Source organism: Phasianus colchicus, chromosome 13 (assembly GCF_987193195.1).
Source record: "Phasianus colchicus chromosome 13, bPhaCol1.hap1.1, whole genome shotgun sequence".
NCBI lineage: Eukaryota > Metazoa > Chordata > Aves > Galliformes > Phasianidae > Phasianus > Phasianus colchicus.
The window spans coordinates 8,913,885-8,931,267 of NC_143448.1; the positions used below are offsets into that span (position 1 = coordinate 8,913,885).

The 17,383-nt window shown below is 43.5% G+C and overlaps 1 protein-coding gene across 9 annotated transcripts in view; it reads left to right on the plus strand.

Annotated features, from left to right (window-relative positions):
• Window positions 1-6,942: 6,942 nt before the first annotated feature.
• ZNF536 (zinc finger protein 536) overlaps window positions 6,943-17,383 on the plus strand; it is a 325,753-nt gene continuing 315,312 nt past the window's right edge. For 6 of the 9 annotated variants that reach the window (XM_090149292.1, XM_090149291.1, XM_090149289.1 and 3 more), the window contains exon 1: window positions 16,993-17,147. The gene's annotated coding sequence lies outside the window, so the exon portion shown is untranslated. Of the gene's footprint in view, window positions 7,132-7,357; window positions 7,819-8,488; window positions 8,585-16,992; window positions 17,148-17,383 lie in introns of those variants that run through there. The other 3 variants (XM_090149294.1, XM_090149293.1, XM_090149296.1) reach the window with 3 other exon arrangements.

Consider the following 17,383-nt stretch of genomic DNA (forward strand, 5'->3'; position numbering starts at 1 on the left):
TCCCCTGAACTCATATTCTGGACTGGTTTATATGAGGACGGGAGAGTCACACGCATTTTCTTTGAAGAAAGGCCAGGTGCTGAGGTATAGCAACAATATTTTGGCAGGAAAATGGCAAATCAAATCCAACTGTCCAAGAGGGCTGGATATGAGCAGAGCTGAACAAATCTTTGTGTGTACACACATCATTCAGGTGCTTTGCATTACACAGAGCTCTCCACTTCATCAGTTTTCAGATGTTCTGCTCTGCACTGGTGTCACTTTGTACTGATGCGTATTTTTCAAATACATATCACAGAGCAGTCCTCTGTCCCACACCCAGAGCCTCTGCAGTTCTCTGGGGACATTGCTTACATCCCTTTTGATGTTCAGTCTCTCCTGTGAGGAGGTGAGGTAGTTCTCTCTGGGGGACAGAGCAGGTGGAGCAGGGCTTCCCGTTGGGATGTCATTTGTCATGCTCTCGGGCACCGGACTTTAGAAGATGTTTATGGTTCCGTGCCAGCATACCTAGAAAGGCACAGTGCTCTGCTCTGTTTGTAATTCTAGCTTTTTGGGTCTGTGTAGCAGTGGCATCTAATAAGGATTCAAGGATTATTATTTTTTCTTTTTTTAAATAAGACCCACGGGGTAGTATCCCTGGGGTATGGGAAGCAGCAAGGGGCCTGGGGCATGCCATGCCTGCTGGGCCTCCGCAGCTGCTGGGTGAGAGGGGCTGCATTTCAGCTTGGTGGAATATAGCTGCTTTTGGAGAAAAAGCTGTGGGTAAGCTCTGCCCCAAAACCTGTCTCTCAGTGCTCTCCCTTCCCAGGTGGCCAGGACAGTGGCAGAGTTTCTTGGCTGCTGGCTGCTACAGCTTTGAGGCGCTGCCACCTTGACTGTGAGGCTCCAGTGCTGGGGACATTGTGCCAGGCTGCGGCATCCTGGCATGGCCCAACCAGGGGGGACAAACAGGGCCATCATGGCAGGTGTTGGCTGTGAACAGCCACCTCCTGGGGATGCCTGGGGCCAAGGATGCTGCAGATGGCAGCTGCTGAGGTAAGAAGGGAGATGCCATCTTTAAAGCCACCTCACGGTGCAGCCTTGTGTGGCACTACCAAGGAGTGCTGCCTTCAACAGCTGTATTCTTTGGGGAAACGGCTCCAAAAGTGGGAACATGCAGTCTATCATGAATTGCTGATCTCTGAGATCCTCCTGAAATATCCTAGACCTCATGAAATCCCCCTCGCAACACAAGACAGGGTATTTGAGTCCAGACACTGGCATCTACCTAATCAGCTGCAGACAGGGCAGTATCAACAAACTTTTAACAAATGATAAACACACTGCAGGGTTCTTTGCTGATGGTACCCAGAAAGAGCAAGATATTTTCCAGCTTTGAGTAGCACCATCCCTGTATGAAGAGCTCACTGCTTATAGGTAAACATCGGTATAACAACTTTAATTACTGTGCTGTGGGGCTTCAATTGTGAAACCATAGTTTAAAAGGTAAGATATAAACATTTTCAGCAGGTCTTTAAAATCACTGTTTAGTTGTTTTCTCTAGGCATTTATCTGCATATTTTCTGATAGCACAAAGGCCTAAATGTGGTGAGGAGAGCACCTGAGAGCTGAGGTGGGAGCTGCAGGGAACCAGAGTGGCATTTTGGTGCTCATCAGTAGGTGCAAGCAGCCTGAGTGCTGGGGTGAATCGTGAGGTTATAATCATAAGAAGCCCACAGTTTGCTGGCTGATCTCTGGAACCTGGATGGAAAGAATTTGGAGAAGTTCAAGAGGAAAGAGTTGAAAAGGTAGAATATTTATTAAATTAGTTGGGTAAGAAGAAACTTGTACCCCCAGAATCATTCCTGGCTCTGATTTCAGAGAGAAGATCAAATAGAATCTGTTTTAAATAGCGCTGACATCCTGAGAACAGGTTACATGTGAATTTGCTGCAAGAGTAAGGTCAGTGCCAATGCACTTTAAAGTTGAAGTTCAGCCATCACTTTGGATATTTTTTCCAGTATGTTCTCTTCTGGGTCAATCATAATTCCTAATGATTATAGCTGGGAAAGTACACCTGTGGTACTAATCTCATGTAAATTTAAATGCTAAAGTTTAAATCTTGGAGCAACAGTTGTCTCCCCATCTTCTATCTTCTGCATGTACTAAGACTTACTGCACCTTTCATTCTTGCTCTTTCAGAGAATTTCTGAGCCCCTGTTGTGCTGAATGGGAGTCAGAATTATGTCCTGCATGGGGTTATAAAAGCTGTATCTTTATTCTGGAAGCAGAATTTACTTGATTCCACTAGGTGGATCTATTGAGAATATTGTTCACTATTTAATATAAAATATGTCTTTTGCTTTGGGAAAGGGAAAAAACACTTAAATATTTATTTTTATTTTTATTTTTATTTTTATTTTTATTTTTATTTTTATTTTTATTTTTATTTTTATTTTTATTTTTATTTTTATTTTTATTTTTATTTTTTTTTACCATTTTGCTTAGATTTTTACATTCAGTAGAAATACAAAGGTAACCACTTTTGTCTATAGAAAACTTCAAAGCTAGGTCTCCAGCCCGTCTGTCTCAGTAATACTTGGATGGACCATTTAATTCCAGTTTCACCCTTGCTTTGGGAAGAAAGAAAATATCAGTGTTGTTAGGATTATGAGAGAGATCTGTGCCCCCACACAAGATACTGCTTCCATTCCACATCTTCCTGGCGTCCGCTTCATACTTCCTCTTATATTCTTTCTTAATGCCTGTGATTTGACGAAATGTTGCAATGACTGTGACAAAAAGTAGCCAAAATAAATTCTTGGCCTCAGTGTATGCTTTTAATGGATTCACCAGCTTTTTGGACATCTGACTTGGTGACAGTTGACTGCTACAGCTGAGGATGCAAATGTATCTCCTAAAAAATGAGGTCGTTTGTTTTCATTTAGTTTTTTTTTTTTTTTTTTTTTTTTTCCCCTAAATTCTGAACACCTCTACTTCTGAATCCCCATGATGATGACACATAATATTTGCTGATCAAACCTGTTTAGTGACACTTATTTTGGCTGTGGTCCCTCGGAAAATAGACAGCTTGTTCAGATGGGTTCTCTCTCTGGTCTGTTTTGAAAACTGGGATCTCAAGGTCCTTTTTCCAGAAAGCTTCTTTACACAGTCTGTACAAGTGGGAAAACCTTCATCCACCTTGTCAGTTTGCTGGGGTTTTGCCCAGGAAACTCCTATGTTTTTAACAAGCATTTTGGAAGGGGTTTCCCTTTTTCCTGCGAAAGTGTTTTATTTATGTCTTTTTGAACCATGCTTCAGCGACTTTCTTGCTGGATGACTTGTGTTTTCGCTGGCTCAGACTGCCATGTAGATCGCACCACCTGTTCCAGAGTTTGCTGAAACATTTACTGTAAGTTTTCTGAAATTCCTTATGTAAAGTCCCTGCTATGAGATGGCTCCTTTTATGAGCTTTTCCTTATCAATATTAAAGACCTGATGTTCTGCTCTTCCTCGGAAAAGAGACCCCCCGTTCTAAAGGCACTAAGCTTTCAGTGGGCTTCTGCAGCCTTTGTAAAAAGGATGCCCACTTGCTTATCACCTCTCTTTAGGAAGGAAATGCTGATCACACTTTTTAAGAACAAAGGCAGGATTATTCCTCATAAAGCAAACAATTTATAAATATTTAAATATATAAAGCTAATGTTTCTCCCTTACCCATTGTGTAAATTACTGTAGGACTATTTGTATTTTGTTACTTCCCTGTATAAAGCCTCATAAAATACTCCTCACAACTCTCCTCTTACCTGAGTTTTTTTGTTGGGTTCATCAAAGTTGTGAGATTTGGGTTCTTCTTGCTTTTTATTTATGTCTGCCTGAAATAAGAGCTTCTGAAGCCCTGTCATTTCACAGAGGTGGAAATCACAAGGAAAGATAATGTTGCCTGGCCAAAACCCTTAGCTCTTATTTTCTCTCATGCTCCTTTTCAAGGTTTGACACATCTGTATCCAAGAGCTTCCACTGCCCGAGAAGATGCCCACTGTTAAGCAAGGTACATTTCTTCTGCTCTTTCGTTCTTCCTCCTGTAGTGTTTTTGCCAAGTTAAACCAGATAGAGTATTCCTGCTTATGCACAGAAGAGGTACAAAAGGGAATAAAACCAACCAGAGAAATTGGAGAAGTAGCTATGGACAGTAGAGCCTCTGCACCAGTGAGGACGTGAAGACTTTGTAGAGAAATTATCTTCCTTTGGATGCAAAAGGAGAAGAAAGTAATACTGGAGGGCAGTACAGAAGTGCTAGTGGTGTTGAGGACATGAGGAATTCCAAGAAAGATTGGAGCAAAGTCTCCCTGAGCTCATGTCTGAGGTCTTCTAAATCCCATCTATCCAACATTGTCTAGAAGCCTAAGCATGTCATTGAGTCAACACAGTTTTGGGAATTCTTGTCTCTATGGATGTACTCAGCTCACAAACATACATTATCTCATCAGGCTCCATTCTGGGGAAAGGCTGGCTATCCCAGCCCAAATAACCATGCTTATGATGCCCCGGGAAAAAGAATTTTGGTTGGTCATCTTCATAACGCCCTCCTCTGATAACACCATTTCTTGTAGAGTAGCCTCCTCTTCCAGACTTTGAGGAACTTTTGGTTGACTTGTTCTTCCTGTGGAGTTGAGTTGGATGATCATCTGTTGACTGGGGGCAAACAAAAATTGACTGAACGTTCACCAGTAGTGCATCACAGTCTTTGCTGTCAGCTCAGTGAGGGTTTAGTACTTATGTTCAGCTTCCTGGGATGTGGTTCCTAATCTCTGTCCACTTACAAATTTCTGGAGAGAAACTTCTGTTCCCTCCAGAACTGAAAGGGGAGGATAAATATATTAATTTTTGCAAGGATCAGAGTCAAAGTCTCCATCCTCACTCTTTGTTTTCACTCTGCTAGCTGTCGTTAAAAAAGCATCAGGCACTTTTACCCAAGGAACAGGAAATCCCAGTGAGATGTCTCAAGCTCCTCTGCTGTCAGTTGCTGTTTCACCTATCTCTAGCCAATATTCTTATCTTTGTCTCAGGAAAAAGAAACATGGGGTTTTCCTGAGCTTTCATTCTTCTGTAACTCTTTGTGCAATGCTCTCAAATCTCACGCCTGCCAGGACTCCAGGTGCCTGATTTGGCCCTTGTGTCTGAAGTGCAGTCACCTCCTACGTTGAACTGTGAAGCCCTAGGTCATGGAAATCATAAGGTGAAATCTGATATTAAACCAAAAAGGTATAGCTTATTCCTTTATGTGACTGCTAATAATGTTCAGCCTTGACAGGGTTAAAAGGCAACATCCATTTCCCCATTATCTTGTTTAAAAAGTGCCTTTTTTAAAGTCCATATGGCGACTTCCTTTCGACCTGCTTTCCCATCCTCGTCTCTTTGTCAGGGCTGTCACTTATAAAGAATCACTTGACTTACAATAACAAGTTCAAAAGAAGACAGAATATAATCAGTTGATCCACGAAGAATTGAAATAAAGAACACCCCCACTGCTCCAGTTATCATTCCCATAGAGATAGTGATATTATTGATGTGATTGCTATGCTAATTTCTATAGAAAAAACTTGTATTTTGGAATTTGTTCAAAGAGAATTTCAGACACATCAAATTGGAAAATGCAGAGTGAATTCCTAAACTTTTTAGTATAGGCATGGGAATCTTTTCTTCTTCTTCTTCTTTTTTTTTTTTTTTTTTTTTTTTAACATTGAATAGCTCTGAACAACTATTTATAAACTTCCTTTAAAAATCAATTGGAAAATATGTTGCTAATTTTTCAGTTGTTATAGAAAGTTAATTTACTGCAGTCCCAGGGAAAAAAAAAAAAAGTCCTAGAGTACCTATAGAGTTATTAATATCATCCCTCTGCCCTGCAAGTGGGATTGGACCACGGAATCCAGAAAAAGAGGCTAAGGATTATAAAAGATGGGTACGCTTAAGTGCAGTGTTTAGGAAGGGCTAATTAATCTATACCCCTTCCTCTGCAATTCCATAGTCCCTCTGGGAATTGCCACAGACATAAACTTTTTTTTCCTTCTTTTTCTTGGACTCCTATTTTAACCAGGAGGTTTCAGCTTGTGATGTTATGCTTTTTATGTAGTAAACTGATTTAAAATGTATGCCAGTCATCTTCAGGGAACTCATTTCAGTCAAGATGAAACTAGTCTTACCTGAATCAATGTTTTAAGTGTCCCTGTGGCTCGGCATTTTGAATAATCAATCTGTCTCCATCGCTTCTTAATCATGCGCATCACAGTCTTTTTTATTTGTCAACCCTTTCCGATCCTGGCTTTTTGTTATTAACATGCCCCTAATGTCACATGCGAGCCTTTTCTTTAAAACAAGCTGCTCATTGGTGTATTTTGATACTTTTTATTATTACTAAATCTTTTTTCCCATAATTACACCACAATCATTATATAATCCCATAACAAAGAGTCTATTGAGGCACCATGCTTTTGTCAACTATGGGACACAGAATCCATAATTGCATTATTCAGCTTCTCTCTCTCCCCCCCCCCCACCCCCCCCCTTTGTAGAAACACAACCTATTTCACCAGTCACATTTGCACCTTGTTTGCTCGGTTATATATTATTTACTAAATCGTTGCCCTGCGGATAAACCTTGTAAAGTTGCTTTAAAAAAGTTATTTGTTTGATAATTAAGTCCTGAAAACCCATCGTTTAATGATTATTCCGAACCCATAAGGCAGAGAACCTCCATGACGTTTTTCTCTAAGTTTAATTACCGTATGCTAATTTCCTTGCCTACTACGTGATTAATTAAAATCATATTTTCATAATCATTTGGCACTAGTATTGTTTTAGAATTATCATGATCCCCTAAATAGTGTATGTAAATAAAGTCGGCTCTAATGGAAAGAATCAAAATGCAACGCTGAGGACCTTTATGTGTTTGTATGCATGCGATTGGCAACATAACTGGCTTATTTACATTAAATACGCCACAAGGTTACAGTGCAGATCAACGTCACTTTATCGCTGATTACTTCTCTTAACCGCCGGAGCGGTGACTGATGCTCCGGTCCCCCGTCCGCCCAGCTTTCCCCGGGAGTTTTTTTCGGGAGCCGCAGACTTTGCACACTTTCGGATCAGGTACGGGGGGCGCCTCGGGGAGCCCCCGGGGGGGCGCGGGGCGCGGGCGGAGGCGCGGGGCGCGGGCGCGGGCGCTGCGCGGGGGCTGCGCGGCGCGGGGGCTGCGCGGGCCGGGGGCTGCGGGGCGGCGCGGGCTCCTCGGGGTGTTTACACGGGCTCAAGGTCACGACCAAGCCGCGCCGTGTTAAATGGTTTCTTAGTTGCCAGACAGGGAGAAAAAATGGACGATCGCAGACCATTCTTTGTAGATTATTATATCAAGGGTTCAGCTTTTGGCTCATCAAAGCTAAATGCCGCAAGACCTATCTAGTTGCTGTGAATTATGCCAAGACGACAATGGAGTGCTTTTTTAATGGTACAATGCATTTCACCTACCAGATAGGGGGAGTCCACGCTGAGAGATGGGGATGTCTTGTGATGTTGGGTGATCGGTATCAATGAAGGGGGTGATTCTGAAAAGAGACAGATTAAAATAAAGCGCTCTCTGCCCGGGATGTGCTGGAAGCAGTTGGGAGGGCTACCCGGAGCGGGCGGCCGCGGCAGCCCCGCGCCACACTTTTCCCCCTCCGCACCAGAAAATGATCAAGTCAATCATGTGGACATGCTTCATTATTCATTGAACACAATCTTTTACAACGCTCCGTTTACGTGCGGGAGTTTCTTCTACGCTTTGCTTTAAATTTGAAGGTAAGAAAGACAAAGGTAAAAAGGGGGTTTTGGAGGATCCGGGAGGCTCCCGCGAGCCGGCAAAGAGGCTCCAAAGTCAGTCCGGAGTACGGTTCGCTTTTGTTTTTTTAATTTCTTTTTAATCATCGCAACGGGGCCTGCGTTTTCCACCGCGATTAAAAAAATACGGTATAATTAAATATCCATAGCAGTGACGTTTGCAAGCAGGGCTGTCAGGGGAAAAGCAGAAAATAATGAAAGGAGCGGAGAAGCCATTGAATGGCGCTATAGAACTTAGCCTGAAGAAAACCCGTACGTTTTGCCTCTTTCTCGCTCGTTTCTTTTCGAACCGTTACTTCGCGGAGCGGAGCCGGGCGGGCGGGCGCGGGGTGCCTCGGCCGGGGCTGCCCTCCGCACGGCGAGCCGCACCGCCCCTGCCCTCAACTCGCCCAGAAACTTTGTGTTTTCGACGGCTGCCGCCGAGCAAACTTTGCCGAAGTGACTTTAACCGCGGGCCCCCCTTCCTCCCTCGCTTTCCCCCCTCCCCCCCCCCCGCACCCCCCCGAAGGATCCCGGCTAATCGCGGTGTAATTTGTAAACTCCCCCCCAACCCCCCCGCTCCGCTTTTTTTTTTTTTTTTTTTTTTTTAAATCAAAGTTAGCTGATGCATACCATGTGTCAAACTTGTGAGATTCAAGTGCCTAAGAGACCTGCCATTTTGTGCTCTAATCGACCTCTTATGAATAGGAGCCGTGCATAATGCTGCGAGGAGCGTTGTGACATTCAAGTAGGCACTAAATGTCAGGCCGGGTCTCAGCCCGGCGGGGGGAGCGCAGCGCCCGGCGGGGAGCGGGAGGCACCTGCCAGCCCGCGCCGGGCTTTGTCAGCGCCCGGAGAAAGTAACAGGTTAAGGAGGAAACTTAAATGGCACCGCCGGGGGGAGCGGCCCCATCCTCGGCGGCGGCGGGCGCGGGGCTGCGGGTGCGGGGCCGGGAGGCGGGGGCACGGCCGGCGACGGGATTAGCGGGGGGGTCGGGAGGGGAGCGGGGGGGAAGGAGAGGTTCTTTGATGCCGCGTAGGAAAGAATCCAGATTTTAATGCGCCCATCTGTTGCAGTTTTGCAAATAATTAATATATGTGTGTGCGTGTGCGGGAGGGAGAGGGCTGGAGGCAGCGGTGACGCCCGTGAACTTTAAACGCAAAATAGAAGGTCGCGGAGATTTACGCGTCGTTCGGAGGGTCCGCGGCTCCCGCCCCGAGGGGCTCCGGCCCAAAAGTTACTCGGGGCGGCCGGGCCGCGGGGCTCGGGGCCGCGGGTGCCGGCGGGGCGGGGAGGAGAGCGCCGGCCGCCGGGGAAGCTCCGGCCGCCGCCCGCGGGAGCGGGGCATTGTTGGGGCCGGGCCGGAGCCGGCGCCGGCGCGAGGCGGGGACGCGGCGCGTCACATCCCCGTTCGCTCCGGCCGCCGGCGGGGCTCGGTGCGGGGCAGGAGCGGCGCGGGGCGCGGCTGCCGTCCGCCCGGCTGAGCGCTCCGCGGGGCTGCGCTCCCCCCGCCGCCGCCCCCCCGTGCAGTTTAAAATAAATCCAACAGGGGCCGTGTTTGCTGAGCTGATCTGACCGCTTGATACAGATAGCGGCGGCGGCGAGCCTCCCCGCTTATGTGGAAAAAGACTATTTTAAGTGTCATAATTAAGTTTAGAAGCCTTGTTTGGGCTCATTCACTGCTCGAAATAAAAAGGACTGGCTGCTTTTAGACCCTTTCTGAAGGGGTTGGCGAAGCGCCTCTGCACGTTTGCTCGGAGAAGAATGTTTTCTTTTCTAGTTTAATATTAGAAACTATATTTTTACTCGTTTAAACTGGATTTGATTATTCCTGCGGAGGTTTTTTTTCTTTTTTCCTCTCCCCCCCCCCCCCCCCCCCCTTCCCTATCACTCAAATCTTTGTTCATTGTTCATTGACTGGGGAAAGGCTGCTTAAATGTACGGAGAGAGTGGGGAGGCCCCCTCGCTGGTTTGATGTTGAAATAGTAAACCTGAATGAGGAGGGTGGCTGGAAAAGTGGACATTGCAGCTTTAATTAACTTCAAGATGCTTCGGCGAGGACCAGAGCGTAGTAGTGACGTTGCCTCATAAATCTGCCCAGTGCCGTGCGTTGCATTGAACTATTACAGTATCACCGTCATGCTGAATATTCACTACCTATCCGGGAGCAGATTTGCATAATTGGATCTTTTTTTTTTTTCTTTTTCTTTTTTTTTTAATGAAACTTGTTTGCAAAAAAACAAACAAAACCAAAAAAAAAACCAAAAGCCCAAGTGAAAACCGCGGCGATCTGCATGATTGTAAGGGGTTCAAACATATCCGAAAAGTAAGTGACCTGCATCAGTACATCAATAGGTTAAGTGCAAATAAGATGAGAAGTGCTTCTGAAAGCTGTACATTCCCTACGTGGTCTCTTGGGTTATTTCTCAATAGCGGGATTTTTTTGTAGCCTCAGGGATTTTAGGTTTTCTGTCTGCTTTCATAACTTTTTCCCTCACAGTCCTCATGCAAGGTGAGGCTTCGTGCGGTGCCTGCGTACCTGCGGTGGGCTTTGGGAAGGAAATAGACGAGCAGTTGGCGATGCGTGGTGTTGGAGCTGTATAATTACACTGCTGTGAAGGGAGATGTGCGTTGCTGTTGTGTTGCTGATCATCGCGCAGATCTTCACGGAGTACTTGGGAATATTCAAAGATTGCGTGTGTTCGCGTATGCTGAAAAAACTGACTTACTGAACTAAGCTGCTACTTCATAAATGATAGAGGCAAGGAGTTTTTTAATGCGTTTCTCCCCTCCCGTTTCACTGAGGATGAAGATTACCGGAGTAATTAAAAATGCCAGGGATTTTTAGAGTGAATTTGCAGACTATACGTGAAAGCCATCCGCTCCTATCCGAGGGGCTGGCATGCAGGATCGCAGGTTTGGGTCAGGCTCGGAAGTATTTTGCAAAACGAGATTCTGGGCTTTCAGATACTGTGGGGACAAAGTTGTGAGCAGAGGCGGCCGGCGGCTCCTGCCTGGAGCAGCGACCCGTGGGGACGCGGAGCGGGAGCAAAGGCTGCGTGCAGCCCGAGCCGTGCCGGCCGCCCCCCGCGCCCAGGGCTGCTTTAGTTATGATGTCATTCTGATAGTGGAGAGCAAATGTCTCCTGATTCTGCCATTAAACGCCTGGCTGATTTGCCTGATAATGATAGCATTGACGTCCTGCTCCTTGACAAATGCAAGCCCTATGAGCCCTATGAATTAACTTTTTTCCCATAGACGAGAGCTAGCTAGCTTTACGACTCATAAACGTAGCAGCACTTCTCTGACAGATTGCTTGGAACCTCGTTGCTTCTGCAGCAAACCCCTTCCCCAAAGCCCGCTCGCGTCAGGCTGCTCGTGCACCCCTGTGCGGTGCGGGCCTGATGCGTGAGCTGCTGAGCTCTCAGCACTTCCACTGACTTGGGATGGAGTTGTGGGGGGCCCGGCTGCTGTGATATTGGGGCCCTGTTCTCAGCTTTCCTTTTCTTTTGTTTTATTTTTGAAAGTTGGTCAGCTAAAGAGAGCTCTGTGATTTCTCGTCATTATAAAAATGCTTGTAAATAGCTTGAGATGTTTGTCCTGCTCTGTTCTGTTTTTTTCCCTTTCTGTTCTCCTTTTGTAATTAATCTTCTAGCGGATGCACTATTAATATTTTAATCTTTTGAACAGAAGAATCATAAATGAGTTGTTTAAAGTTTTCAGAATGTCGTAGAAAGAAAATGTCTCCAGTTGGTAACAAGTGCTTGGAGAATCGGCTGCTGTCTCAGCCCCTGCACTGGAAGGGAATCCTCCTGGTGCAGCTGATCCAGCCTGCAGCTGGGGACACTTTCCCTTTCTGCTCTGTCCTCAGATTTTGCTTGTGACTTTGAGTTTGTATCACTGCAGGTAAATGAAATTTAATATGATTTAATTTTTTTTTTTTTTTTTTTAAGTGCAACCGGCTTAAACTTTGTTTTCATTTGCTGTTTAAACGATGACAATTAACAGCTGCAGATGCAAGGAAGGCTAGTCCCTCTATTACATTTGCAGGGAACGCGTCTAAAATATTTGCATGCTCAAGCTGCCTTTTGCAAATGAGTTCCCGAAGATACAAGTTGCTGTGACGGAAATAGTGTACTAAAACACTTTTAATAATTGACTGCGTCTTTATCAATTGTAGCGAAGAAAAAGGAATTGTTCTATGGGCTTTTTGACTTCTGAACGTATTGGAGCTCTCTGATACTCAGCAAGTTGTCTGGTGCTGTCTTCACTGAAGACTTTTATGTAATGAAGAGGCTGATTGTCATATTTTTGTCCATGCTGGAGGCCAATAACCCAACCCATTCATTATCAGAAGAGAGTAGCCTGGAAGTTGCAACATCAGGACCACTGTTTTGCTTGCAGCAATAGAGTGCTGAGATTGGGAATTGTGATTTTCAGTACAGAAAACTGGAACATGTGGTTGTTTACCCGCTATGGGAATCATAGGTGGCCAGAGATGTTTGCATTAGCTCAGACATAGAAAATCCAGCAGCCCACTGGAATGGGTTGTGCTCATTCTTGGGAAGCACAAGTTTCAGCGGGCAAAGGAAAATCTGTAGGAGTCGTTTTGTATCATGTTTTGGCTTAAAGTTAACTTTGAATTGCACAGGTGTTTGTGGAGTGCTTTGCCTTAATAAATAAATAAATAAATAAATGGTTTTAGATGAACTTTATAAAAAATTGAAGAGAAAGCCATAAATAGATTTATTTTTACAGTTTGAATAAGGACAGCTACAGCTTTTATTATCTTCTGATTTAGCGTGTTTTGATGGCACTTGTAAGTAAATTTAAATTTTAATCTCTGAATTTCTCTCAGGTATGAGTAGATGTGTGTACGCTCTTCATTATTGCTAAGAGCAGGACTGTACCGAAAAGGCATTTTTATATCCTCTCATTCACACCTGGCATTTTTTGCCTTATTCTTTACCCCATCTTCTTTCGGGCATTTTGTGCATCTGTTTCAGAAGTGCAAGCAGTTTGGATTCAGGGAAATAGATGAAAGAATAGAATACGTCTCTTTTTTTTTTTTCTTTTTCTTTTTCTTTTTTAAAGAAACACAAATAAAACTTATTTCTGGCAACTGTAGATGAAAATCCAAATTTCTGTAGCAATGACACTCCGGGCACAGATATTCTCTGAACAGGAAAAAAGAAAGGGTTACTGGAAGAAAACATGCAAAAGCAAAATCATTCTGCAATGCTTAATTGGATGATCTTAAGGTTATGGTACAAACGTGGGTTCTGGTTTCCAGTTGCGCAGCCAAATACAGCATACAAACTTTTTATGAGGAAGTCACTGATCAGAATCTGACCTTGGATAGAAACGAGAAAATCATAATGATCTGAGGGGTGTTTGTTGCTTATCATGAAATAAATGAGTGGTGCTGGTCTGAATCTGAGTGGATCACAATAACTGCTGTGACATTTTTGCTCCTGTTGGCAGGTTAAGCAAGGAAGCCAGGCACCGAGTGAGAGATCTGAAGTATCTGTTCAGAGGTAGCAGCCATCAGGATGAGCAAAGAGGCATGGGAATAGGGTAGGGATCTGGGTTGCCTCTGCCCAACTGCACCAGCGCTGTGACTGAACGCACTCCCAGGGGGAAGCTGCTTCCAATATTCTGAATTTGGCACCTTTCCCTTATATTTAAATTCGCTCTAATTTTCAGGTGCATCTTACTAGATAACCAGATGCATCAAAAAAGCAAAAGAATTATAGAGCAGTAATTACAATTAGCCTTGTTGTCTGTTTTTTGAAAATTGCAAGATGGGGCCTTGAAAGTATTTTGAAATTTTTTTAGAGATCTTAATCTAAACACTCTATGCGAGATTGTTTTTTAAAGAGAAGGGTTCTTTAGGTCAAGCTGAGCTATATTAAAGACAAACAATTTTGTTAGAATCTATCTTTTAAACACAGATGAAGAAAACAGAACTAAAATAGCCACAGCAGTCTCAGTATCCAATCTTTTCTACATTTTGCATTGCAATATTTGAGAGTCCAATAACCGAACGTAGAACTAGGTAATTCCTCACAAGTATTTGTCATGCTATGAAAAAAGCAGTGCTGCCCATCATGGCAGGATGTGAACGGAGAAATCTTCAGGTTGCAGCGCCTGAAAATAATGTTGGCTGCTTAGATAGCACTGCTGTAGCATGGGGCGAGCAACAGAGCTGGCTGCTTTGACACCGGCTGCTCTGCGAGGCGTTGGTGTCCAGCTGTCCACCTGTGGCATCTCAGGCTTCCAAGGGCAGCCAGCGCTTGTTGTGAGGATAGAGGTTGGTGGTGTTTCTCTGTGCTCCGCAGCTCCGGAGATCAGGCAGCGGTTATCCAGGTGGGCTTCCCACAGTGCCAGGGGAAGGCTGCTCTGGAAGATGTGGCCCTGGCTCAGTTTTCTGGACAAGAAAAGAGAAGCAAGAGAGGATGAAAAGAAGAGTAAGAGCTGCCTGCTGTGGGCTGCACAGTGATGTGGGAGAGCCTGGCACAGGGGAGCTGCCTGCGGCTCCAGCTCAGCCACAGGGCATTCAGGGGAGCCTTTGGCCTCAGGTTGGTCAGGGCACTACGCTGCAGAGGGATGAGTGGCAGCCCTGCTCGTTCCTTTCCTAATAAGCTGATCTCAGCCTTAATACAAATTTTGTTAAAGCTTCTTTATGTTACTTCTTAACATCACGGTAAACACCATTAAAAACTTTCCATTTTATGCCTTTGGGATGTGCTGTTACTGTCACTGTGGATCTTTGCGACAGGTGGGAGCCGTGCTGTACTTACGGATGTTCGGGAGGGGTCCCTACCACATACCACCATCCACTTGGTCACAGCCACATGCATCACTTCTCCAGCAGTCCCAGCCCCTGCTGATCCAGGAGTTGCTCCTGGTACCCATGAGGTATTGCCGTGCTAGGCTGTAGGGCTGCCCTTCCATTTAATTTGTGCAGTGATACCACAGTTTGTGTTAATGTTGTTTTATTTCACTCTTGGAAGTTGCTCTCTATAGATCTGGTCAAACATTGTTACCATCAATCTTGTCACTGGAATATCAACAGCAGGTATAGATAAATACAGATATGTCCCTTTCATGTGAAATGTAAAAAAAGCGTGGATAAATAGGAAACTCAAGCAGAATTACTTCATGCAAAGGATAATAAACATATGGGATAAATTACTGGCAAGGAAAGGATAAATGAGTTCAAGGGAAGCCTAAGCTTGTTTTTTGAGAAAGAGCATGTGAGAGCTGGGGTGAAGAAAGCAAGGAGGTGTAAAGTCAGGTTTCTGTTAACATAGGCTAGCACGGTGGCCTGGATGCTCATGTCCCAATGTTTCTTTTGATAGTGCCACATGGGTGGTTACATTTTATTTTCATGTATGTTTGTTAACATTGGTTCTATAGGTCTACAAGTGTTTTTTTTCTTATGGGGTGAATAGCAATGTTAAAACATAGGGAGGTGCCAACTTTTGGTTCTTATATCAGTGTTTTTCAAGGGAAAGATGTGACGGTGAAGTATCTTACATTGATTGGAATGAATTAGGGAGAAATCTTGTCTTCTCTTGGGTAGGTTTACAACTGACAGAAGAGGAAGAAACTGTTTCTACTGTATGGACAAAGAGTTTTTGATAGGGGTTTGTCCTGGCTAAACCACTGGTGGAACAGTTCTACAAAACAAACAAACAAACAAAAACCATGATAATATTTCTTTTTCCTTTTTCTTTTCTTTTCTTTTCTTTTCTTTTCTTTTCTTTTCTTTTCTTTTCTTTTCTTTTCTTTTCTTTTCTTTTCTTTTCTTTTCTTTTCTTTTCTTTTCTTTTCTTTTCTTTTCTTTTTTCCACATGAGTTTGCATGGACATAACACTGGGTTTCAGTCTCTGAGATGATGTCTGAGTTTTTTGAACGCTGAGTGTTGACTCAGTATTGAAACTGCAGCTACAGGTAGCTTTTCAATGAACCTTTGTTTCATTGGAATGTACCCTGCATTTTTTATTGAACTGATGGGTCTCTTCACAGAGAAAAATGCATAAAGGTTAGAAAAAATTTTCATTGATTCTGGTGTGGTTTTTAGGATCCAATTCTGCACCTCTTTTTTCAGTTGGGGTAAGACTGAGTCCATAGAGAAAACCTCAGTTCCATACCAGGCAAGTTTCTTGTGATTTCTAGTTTCACCAGAAATAGAATGTGCAACTCCATTGGTTATAAACTTAGTACATAGCCCAGTGTTGTCAAAAAGCTGGTAAGATCCTGAATAAACTTTTTTTTTTTCTAGTTTCATGATTTCAAGTACAAAAAGAAACCCAACCTTTTAGAGTTTATAAATGCAAAGGTTATGGTCTGTCCAAAATTGAAATATATAATACAATGACTTTATTTACCTTTTAAAGAGATCTATTCTTCATTGATTCATTGAGATTTTGCTATAGGAGTGTAATTTCTCCTAGGGCTAATAAAATAACTAGAAGAAGATAACCTAACATCTTTATTAGTACCATAATACCAGCTAAGAAGACTCTCCTGGACTAAATACTCCCTTCTTCAGAATTTACTACAAAATTTCTTATAAAATAGCTTAAATATTTTCAAATATCCTTGACTGTTATAAGAAGAAGAATTTGAACATCTTTCTTTTCTTGAATATGGAAATCCAAATATATGCGTATATATATATATGTGTGTGTATCAGATGCGTATATGATTGATCAATGTGCTATTAGGTAAACGAGCAGTAGGAAATCCACAACCACTTCTGGATTAGAATTTCAGTCTATCAAATGTTTTGATAGAGTCTTTGGCATGCTAGGTACTTTCCAAATATAGAAGTATTGTTTCTGGCCAGAATGAGCTAGAATTTTCTTATTGCAGTTGAAAAATACCAGTTCATTAGTTTACAGCAACATGCTACATCTTCGAAGAATTTCTGAGGTCCACAATTGAATTTCTGCTCAAAATGAAAGAGCTGCATCTCTGCTCTTCGTTATGGACTGGTGATTATGAAATGCACCTGGGTTGCTGGAGAGCTGGAGTCAGATTGCTCCTCCCATATCTGATTTGAATCAGCTCCTTCAAATCAAGTTTCTCACATCCCAGGTGAGTGCTCTAATAACAGCTTTGGCTCTCCCAGGGTGGGTCTTTTGAAGTTCCATCTTCAGGTTATTCTAATTTAAGTAATTGTTTAATGAGTCAGGAGAAGACTGATTCTTAGCTTGAACATTCAAGTGTGATGTGAGAGGCTGGGTCTGGCTTTGTTTGGTTGCAGATTCTTCTTCCTCACGTTGCTGAGTACGATATGGTGAGAATCCTGATATTTTTAATGTTGTTTTACTGTTCTCTTGAAAAGTTGGAAAAGGTTGTTGCTAACAGAATAGGAAGAAACTCTAAAATGGTTCACTATTTAGCTGCGTGTTTCTCCCAGAATGTTTTCAGTTCTATGATGATAGAAGTTAGTTGGTAAGGGAGCATATCTTGCAAAGAGTTTTTTTTCCTCAAAAAGGAGTTTTGTTGCTGTTGTTTTATTGTATGGATTGT